The sequence below is a fragment of the Herpailurus yagouaroundi genome, unplaced genomic scaffold (assembly GCF_014898765.1).
Source record: "Herpailurus yagouaroundi ecotype Mexico unplaced genomic scaffold, PumYag 77, whole genome shotgun sequence".
In the NCBI taxonomy this organism is placed as follows: Eukaryota; Metazoa; Chordata; class Mammalia; order Carnivora; family Felidae; genus Herpailurus; species Herpailurus yagouaroundi.
The window spans coordinates 41,857,856-41,867,536 of record NW_024412388.1 but is presented as its reverse complement, the minus strand read 5'-3'; the positions used below and the strand labels follow the sequence as shown (position 1 = coordinate 41,867,536).

Sequence of the window (9,681 nt, the reverse complement as noted above, 5' to 3'; positions counted from 1 at the left end):
AATGTTTATTTATTTTTGAGGCAATGCAAGAGACAGAGTGCAGGCAGCAGAGGGGCAGACAGAAGGGGACACAGAATCTGAAACAGGCTCCAGGCTCTGAGCTGTCAGCACAGAGCCCGACGCGGGGCTCAAACTCATGAACCATGAGATCATGACCTGAGCTGAAGTCAGACGCTTAACTGACTGAGCCACTCAGGTGCCCCCCTTTCCTTTCCTTTCAGTATTGGGGTTTAATGTAGGATCACCTCAGAAAAAACTTCATCTAGAAGAAAGGACATATTTCTTAACTTTTAGCCAGCCTCCCTAAATATGTCTCACAACCTAGGTATTGTAAGTATTGAGGAGTAGGAAGTTTAAAGTTATTCTCCCTTATGGTCTCTAGAGTATAGGTATTTGGGCTTGTAGGTAGGAAAATTGTGTAATATATAAATGTGAGTTGTGTGTGGTATATATTTGTATTATGTATATTATGAGTACATGTGTGGGAGTGTCTTATATGTCTTTCTTCCCTCCTCTGTTCCCCAGGGTGGCCTGGAATAGAAAGTAGCAAACTGTAGGTGTTTAATAAATAGGGAGGTTGAGTTATCTTGGATTTTGCTGTTCTTACCCCATTACAGAAGTTCACAGGGTCCAGAAAGGGTCTACCCGTCCCCCTGGTTCACAGAACAGTAAGCATGTGGCTAAGCATACGTTTGGGTGACCCTTGCTATCACTTTATGCCTTCAACCTGCTGTCCCCAGGGAGACTCCCAGCACTTTCCCTGGACTAACCATCTGTTCGGAATGCTCTCTTCTACTCCACACCCCCTACCCTCATCCAGCCAGTAAACCTAAACTCACTTTTCAAAGCAGCTCAAGCTTCACATCTTCTATAAAGCCCTTCCTGGCCCCCAGAGCTCTTTTCCTCTTGCCTCTACCCAATGTACCTCAGACACACAGCAGTCACAGTCCCTATCGCACTTGGGTGCACTTGTTTACTTGTCCATCTCCCTAAAGTTCTGTGAGGACAGGAAATGAGTCTAGTTTATTTTTGTGCCCACAGTGCCTACTATATGGCCTGGCTCTGAGTAGACACTGCAGAAATATGTTTCGATTAAATTTTATTATGTTAAGTATTTGGCTACTTCATTTTACTTCAATCCAATTAAGACTTTCTGAGCGCCTACTTTATGCCAGGTACTGTGCTGTGAAATAGGATACACATTCCCTGGTCTGAAGGACAGAAAGAGTGATACCCCAAGTGATCAGTGTTGTGATAGAGGAATGTGCTGAGGGTTGTGGGGGTACAGAGGAGGTTACCTAACTCAGCGGGGATCAGAGAACATGATGCCCAAGCTGAGTCTTGAAGACAAGTAGGAGCAGCCAAGTGAGGAGAAGCCAGGACATTTCAGGGGAGTAACACTGGCAAAGGCAAAGTACAGCACTGTGTGTTCAGGGTACTATAAATTGTTGACTGTGTGAGTGTAGCATTTCCCAAAGAGACTTATGCCATTGGAAGTGTGCAAGATGATTTTATATATATACTTTGGTATGTATTTGAAAAAAATATAGAGGTGCCTGGGTGGCTTAGTTGGTTAAGCATCTGACTCTTGATCTCAGCTCAGGTCTTAATCTCAGGGTCATGAGTTCAAGTCCCACATTGGGCTCCATGCTGGGCATGAAGCCTATTTAATAAAAAGAAAGAAAAGAAAAGAAAAGAAAAGAAAAGAAAAGAAAGAAGGAAGGAAGGAAGGAAGGAAGGAAGGAAGGAAGGAAGAAAGAAAGAAAGAAAGAAAGAAAGAAAGAAAGAAAGAAAGAAAGAAAAAGAAAGAAAGAAAGAAAGAAAAGAAAGGGGGAAAAAATCAGTACATCAAGACCTTAGACCAAGTTTTAAAAGATGAGGTAGTTTTGTATTTGGAAAAAAAATAACCAGCATGCCAAGCCCTTAGGACTAAGATTTTTAAAAAGCGAGTTGGTTAAATATTTATTAGGTGTTTACCATGTGCCAGGCACTATTCTAAGTGTTTTAAAGTATTACTCACTTAATTTAATCCCTCTAGAACTCTCTGACATATGTGCTTCTCTTATCTCTAAGTTGTGTTAGGTGTTGTTTTGTTTTGTTTTGTTTTGTTTTGTTTTTGTGTTTTTAAACAGAGGAGAAAACTAAGGCACAGAGAAATTGAGTAACTTGCTTAAGGTCACACAGCTAGTAACAGGTTGAGTCAAAATTTGAACCCTAGCAGTGGTCTGGCTCCATACCCTGTGCTCCTAACTACTTAACCTCACTATATATGGTACCATGTATTATCACTAAATATGGTAATAATAGGTGATATATATATTGATCTAGGTGTTATATGAAATGCTGTATAGTAATTCATCTAATTCTCACTATAACCCTTCAAAGTAGGTACTATAGGGTATGTCCAATACTCTGAAAAATGAAGTTCAGAGGGGTTAAATAATTTGCTCAAGTTAAGAGATAGTGGGGTTAGTTTAGATCTATCAAATTTATATAGGAACGTAGATGGAAGTAAGATTAATTCTTAGTGTAGGGTGTAGGAAGGCATTTAAAGAGAGTCTTAATGAATTAGTCCTATTTGGGCAGTAAAGTTAAACCATGTCTGTCCTGCACAATTTCTCGAGTTTTCCTCCATTACTTACCAGTATTTGCATATTGGACATCTATTTCTCTTGCTAGACCTTGAGAGCAACCAGGTTATGTCTAATTTGGGTCATTATCCTAAGGATCCAGCATAGGGTAGATATTCATTCATTCATTCATTCATTCATTCATTCATACATTTATTCACTTATTCATTGAGCACTTAACTCTGAGCTAGGTTCTATTTTAGCATTTGGCATATAATAGTGAACAAAACAGCTATGATCCTTACTGTCATGGAACTAATGGGAAGGGGACAATAAATAATTATACAAATAAATATATAATTTAAAATGTTGTAAATAGACAAATTGAATGGTATGTGAATTATATCTCAATACAGCTGTTAAAAATTGTGATATGTTCTACATGAGTTAGGACTCTTGTTATGGAAAGTGATAAAATCCCAAATCAAACTAGCTTTCATTAAAAAAAATAGCTTATTAGCTCATGTAGCTGCACAGTTCACTAGACCCAGGATTCAACTGCCCTTTCCATTTCTCAATTTTGTTTATCCCTTCAGCCTCCCTCCTTCTCCAGGCAAACTCTGCATGGGGAGTAAGATGGAAGCTCCAGATTCATATCTTCTCAACTCCTGAAAAAAAAAAAAAGGCCTTCTCTTCTCTCTCCCTTCAATCTTAGGGAAGACTATGATTGGCCACCTGTGAGTCATGTGCCTGTTCCAATGGCTGGGGGAGGCGGGTATTATGACCTATAGTGCCACACAACTGTTTAAAAATAGGGTTCCCTAAAAGAAGGAATGGTGGGCAGATAAATGTAACATAAGTTACAAGTGCTATGAAGAGAGTGAAACAGAGAAACTTAATTTTAGACTGGAGAGTCAAGATCCTCCCAGAAAGTAACACTGAAGCTGAGAACTAAATGAGAAAAAGTTAGGCAAAGAGTGGGTGTGAGTGAGTGTGTAGTGGGGGCGGGGGCAGGGCACGGAGGCAGAGGACCATGTTCCAGATCAAGAATAGTCCTACTGTGGGGTAAAGCTTGAAGCACTCATGTTATTGAAAGAAGGCCATACCGCAGGGACTGAACAATCAAGGGGGGAGTAGTGTGAGGTGAGAGTGGAGAGGTAGGCAAGGGCCAAGTCATGAAGGATCCTGTGGATCATGTTAAGAATTTTGCAAGGATGTGATCAGATTTGGGAACAGTGAGGGTGGATGCTCAGCCTTCCTCATTCCCACTTCAGTCCTATCTCTGCTATGCCAGCAACTGAGTTTCAGTGGTCTGTTTGCCACCATAGTAGTGCCACTCGCTGCTCGATGGGATTCCTCTTCAGGACTCCCTTTCCCTTAGCTTTTCTTAGCTCACTAGGCCAATCTAGTCATATGGCCAGCTGCTAGCTTTTATTAAAGCTGTGAGTAGCAGCAGGCTATCAGTATCCTCGAAGTTCCTGGGACATGGGTGAGACTGTGGCAAGTGGATCTTTGGGAGTATGGAGCAGTTTCAGGGACTCCTATTGTGAGAAACATGGCATTTTGGGGCCTCTTCCCTCCTGTGCCCCTCAGAAAGGGACATCTTGTCCCTTCTCTGGATCTGAATGCAAATGGACCTGGCCAGAGCCCAGAGAGGATAGTAAAAGAGAAAAACGCACTTCTGCTTACAAGGAAGGGAGAGACTCATTTACGATGCGGTCTTAGAATACACACATACACTCACTCCAGCAAAGTTTAGTGTGAAAAGCACCAGAGTAGGAGTTGGAGGCTGAGGGTTTTATCCTGTTTCTGCCATTAATTTGCTATAAGATCTTGAGCATCTTGTCTCCTGTCTCTGGGTCTCAGTTTACCCATCTGAAAAATAGGAGATTTGGGTTAGTTGAATGGGAAGGTCCATTTGGCTCTATCCCTTCTCTTTGATTCCATGATTTCAGTTCACACAATACCTACTTATCACTCAGACCTCACAGACCTTTGTACATTGCCTTGCTTATTTTAGGTACCTGTTAAATGGGCTTGTTTATTTGTTTGTTTTTTGAATTGGGATGAACAGTTGAAACCTGCACCACAGAGCCTCGTTGCAGAGAAAGACCTGACATTGATAGTAACTAACTTTGATGCAGTGACTTACAGTTTACAAGGTGCTTTCACAACAATTTTCTGTGACCCTCATCCTCACTCCTAGCCTGGAAGATGTCATTATCATCAGCTCCATAATACTGATGAAGAAGCTGAATCCAAACTTGTGTTTTCTTGCACACAATGAGCTGTGCCACTCACTTCTGTCTCTTTATTTTTTCATTTAAAGATTCTGTAACTTTTCTAAGCCACACAGGTATCAGGTGGTAGGCCCAGTACTCAAACTCAGGCTTTGGACTAAAAATCCTAATGTTCCCATTATATCATCATCCAGTGGTATTTTCCCAAAAGCTTGCCACTGTTTCTCTTCAAATTTCTACCCTTAGTCACAGTGTTAGTGAGATTTCTTTAGATTCTGTTGTGGTAACACATAACTCGAGTCAGGAGCTTAGATAATAAAGGTTTATTTCTCACATATGCTAGCTGCAAGTCAGCTGTGAATCTGTTCCATGTGTTTTCCTACTTTGGGGTCTAATCTGGGATGGCTAAACCACACAAAGGCTCTTAAATCTTCTGTTGGGACTTGGAATGCCCACATCTGTTGGCCAAAGCAAGTTACATGATCAAATTTGATGTCAATGAAACAGAAAGATATAATCCTCCCACAAAGAGGTTCTGCAAAGCACTTGCCAATGGGTGGATATGCCAAATCCTGTACAGAGAGGGCAGTGAATAATCTGCCACAGTTGTCTAACACATGATGGACCCTGGGGACACAGAAGTGAACACCTGCCTTCACCCTGCCTTCAAGATGCCAATTGACTAGGGAAACAAAATAGTAGAGAGGTAATTTCAACATCCTTTGGGTAGATGGTTGTGTCAGTCCTTAGCCTGTTTGATATCATTCTTCACTCTTCTGATGTCTCTCCTGCAAACACCCCGTCCCCCACCCCCATCCCAGGGGGTTGACATTTGCAGGCTGTGTTTCCCAGGTCCCTGTGACAGTGGCTTTTGGATGCATTTGGCCAAGGAGAGACATAGGCAGTGATTAGAGATGGGGAAAAGGGAAACCTGTATATTCCCTCTCCCCACCTTGGATGACTCCTCAAGTAGAGGCTGCTCCTCTTCTTTGGCTCCTGCTTTCCTGGCTCTAGCTTCCTTTGGCCTTAGTAGTAGGTTTGTTTTATTTGTTGGTGATAATGTCTGGTTTCCTCACTATTCTTATTGGCCTCTTTGTTCTTCTGTCTCTTATATAACCAATTTCCTCTAGTTTAAATGTTAAGAATAGTTCCCATTTTGCTGTTGGAATCTGATGGAAACAATTGTGTAAGGTACTATGGGAGAACAGGGGAGAGGTACATTGTATGTTCTAAGTGGTGGAGGTGGGGTGAGAAGAGAAAGGTAATTCCACAGTTGAATAATGAAAGTAACTAGGAGTAGGAGCTAGAGAGTAATAGCATGAGTAATGGCACCAAATGAGAAAGTGTTCATATCTCTGGAGCATGGTGTGTGCCAGGAAGATGGAGCCAGGGAAGTAGATAGAGGCCAAGCCACGAAAAATCTTGGATGTTAAGCCAATGAGTCTGGGTATTGCATTAATTAGGCCTCTTTCAGTCCCAGTTACACAAATCCAAGTCAAAATAGGACAGAAGCATAGCTGAGCAAAATGAATGAGAAGGTCGCTGTAAATGAGATGATTGAGAAATTAAGGGTGTTAGATGAATTGACCACATGAAACCCAAAGTTCCTGAGAATAAGAACAACCCTGGGCATAAAGGAACACAGTGAGTCACTTGCCAAATTATCAATGACCAGCAGGTCATGAATTGAAGATTGATACATGACAGAGATGGGAGGTATCAGAGGGAGGTAGAGAAGGGATTTGAACATAAAAGTGGAGAAGTGTTCTAGGGCAGTGTCAGGATGAGGAGAGGTAAGTTCAGTTGGTTATGAATTTTTGAATAGGATTCTGAGGTCAAACTCAGAAGCAGGCAGTGTGGACAAACTGTAGAGTCTGGGTCTATGACAGCTACCTTTGGGCAGGATAGGTAAACATGATCCTGGGGGGATGTGGATTATCTCAGATTCAGCTAAGAATTGGGCCCTATTAAAGATAGAAGAAATATTGTTGTGAAGCCAATTAGAGGGAGGAAAGGACTGAGGGCTAGTCTGATTAATTGGTTGTCATCTTTCTGACCTCACTAGGTTCTCAGCTCCTGAGAATCCTTACTAATGAATCTGAGGGAAAGGTTACCATCTGGGCCTGCTAATGGAGAGCCTTCCAGAAGCCTGACAGTAATTGGATGGATGTGAATTTGGAGTGGTCCTGCTAGGGAAAGAGACCCATGAGCTGGCTAAGGCCATGAGCTGGTTACTCAAATCAGAGTTCCCACACCTTGGGTACCTTTAAGATGACAGTGACGTCTCTTTGGCATGACACATGAGCCCTCCATGAGTCTCCATGAGACTTACTGTCTCATCTGTCATCACTTTGAGCTTTCTGCTCTAATGATAACAAACTACTATGCTCACTCTGGCATATACCAATGCTGTTTTTGCCCCATTATCTGTGCTCATGCTGCTTCCCCTGCCTGGTGTAGTACACACAAATGTGCTCACACATACATTCACAATCACCTGTCTTTATCTAGTTGGTATCTGTGTAGGAATCAGCTTCTCCAAGAAGCCTTCCCTGGCCCCCCAAGACAGTTAGGTGCCTCCTCTTGTGTCCTGCTAATCCCCTTGCTTCCCACCATTCCAGCATTTATCATGGTAATACTGTCAGTGTGTCTGTCTCTCACACTAGACTAGGAGCTCCTCAAGGGTAAGAACTACTGATTCACCCAAGTGTCATCATGCATGTTGAGCTGACTTTTATGACCCCTACTGTCCACATCCTCTCAAGCACACTCTCCATGCTTCCCCCCCTCCTTCAGTCATCTCTTCATCAACCAGCACTCACCAAACACCTATACCTTTGGCTATTTCTGGGGCTCAGATGAATGGCATAGTCCCTGCTCAGGGACCTTCTTGTCAAATGGACTTCTACCATGCAGGGTAACATGTGCTATAGCTGTATAAGAGGCTGTATCTAAGCTGAGCCTGAAAGAATGAAAAGTTAGTTAGGTGAAGAGTTTTGCTCAGTTGTAGCCTCAAAGATTCCTCTTTCCACTAACTTCTGGAAGCCTCCTCCTGCTCTCTTCCCATGCCACTCCCTCTCTCCACTGCATTCCTGCACATCCTCTGGTTTGCTCTACTTGGGTTAGAAATGTTATATAGTGTTCAGTCACTATTCCAACTGAGAGCAAGACAAAGGGGCATAAGGGATAGAGCCCTAGCTTATACCACATCCCCAAGTCTAGGTTTTCCTGTCTGTAACTTACAAGTAATAACCCCTGCCTTGCCCCCCACCCCACTCACAAGGCTGTTTTAAAATTATTTTGGGGGCACCTGGGTGGCTCAGTCAGTTGAGCATCTGACCCTTGATTTTGGCTCAGGTCATGATCTCAGGGTTCGTGAGATGGAGCCCTGTGTTGGGCTCTGTGCTGACAGCGTGGAGCCTGCTTGGGATTCATATTCTCTTTCTCTCTCTCTCTCTCTCTCTCTCTCTCTCTCTCTCAAATAATAAAACTTAAAAAAATAAATAAAATTGTATTTGTGAACTCTTATAGACTATGCATACATAAGGGCTCCGATTAGTGTATCTTTTCCAAAATTAGATTTGGTCTCCTTTTGTCCCTGGCTCTCAACATGAGACCTGGCACAAAGTCAATGTTCAGTAAAGACTGGTTTATTGATTGACCCTGAATGATTAGGAGAAAGATTTCCCTAAAGGCCCTGGGTGCAAGGAAGCTGGGACTAAAGTGAACTAGGAATATAAGGAAAAGGGAATTAACATATATTCCATATGCCAATCATTTCACATACTTATGTGCATTTAATTCTTATTACCTCACTATGAGGTAGGTAATATTCACCCCATTCTACAGATAAAGAAATAGAGGCTGAGAGAGGTTGGGCAACTTGCCCAAGGTCATACAGCCAGTAGCTGACAGGGACTATAATCAAATCCGGGTTATATGACTCCTGGGCCTCTTCCCACTGCCTACCTGTACAACATGACATGTCCTCCCCTCAGTGCCAATTCCTCAGAAATGATTTGTGCCCTGGCCTTGAACTGGGTCCTCATCTTCATCCAAACTAATAGTTAAAGCCTATTTACTTCTTTACCTGTTTGCCCCTTTCCTAGGCAAGCAACTCCCTCCTCTTCTCCAAAAACTATCACTTGTGATAAGCCAGTCAAAGGCCAGAGAGTCAATTTTTATGATACTCATTAAGGAAAAGTTACATGCTGGAAGGTCTCTGAAGCTGACTGGGTTTCTGTAGTCTGAAGATAATGAGCCAGCAGCCAACTCTTTCTTTATCACAAGTCGATGGTTAGCACGCACTCCTGCTGCTTGCCTGTCTCAGGTTGGGGAAAGGGCCATTGAGAGACTGTCAACCAAAGGAGGCCTGGAAGGAGCTGGGAGTGCCTTCAAGCTGAGATGGTGGAGGAAGAGGAGGCTTGTTTGTTCTCGGGGGCTTCAGTCCTTCAGTCCACAGTGGGATAATAGGGAGTAGGAAGTGGGGAGAAAAGAGAGCCCCTCCTTTGTGGGAAAAGACAATAGAAGAAGGAGAACAGGATGAAGAGGAGGTGAGAGGAGCAGATGAAAGTAGAAGGAAAGAAACTGTTATTCTAACAGGCAACTTCGTACACCAGTTTATCTCTCCTCTCACTTAATTCTCCCAGCTGTTCTCAGCAGGAACACACTGTAGCTATTCCTATTTGACAACTGAGGAGTCTGAGACTCAGAGAGGCTAAGTGATTCACAGAGATAAAGTGACTTGCCCAGATTCAGACAGGGTAATAGTCAGATAAAGGCAAAGGCCAAAGAGACTTGTAAAGAAGAGAAAGGTATAGTCAAGAAGGAAGGAAGGAAGGAAGGAAGGAAGGAAGGAAGGAAGGAAGGAA

General features: G+C 42.8%; 1 protein-coding gene and 1 long non-coding RNA gene across 3 annotated transcripts in view; one reads left to right on the top strand and one right to left on the bottom strand.

The window, feature by feature from the left end:
- The window catches only part of RAB3B (RAB3B, member RAS oncogene family), a 64,337-nt gene that overhangs the window by 52,235 nt on the left and 2,421 nt on the right, over positions 1-9,681 (top strand). The window lies entirely within an intron of this gene.
- The window catches only part of LOC121027120 (uncharacterized), an 11,417-nt gene continuing 11,226 nt past the window's right edge, over positions 9,491-9,681 (bottom strand). Inside the window, exon 3 of the long non-coding RNA XR_005788568.1 lies at positions 9,491-9,502. This is a non-coding gene — a long non-coding RNA (uncharacterized LOC121027120). The remainder of the gene's footprint in view (positions 9,503-9,681) is intronic.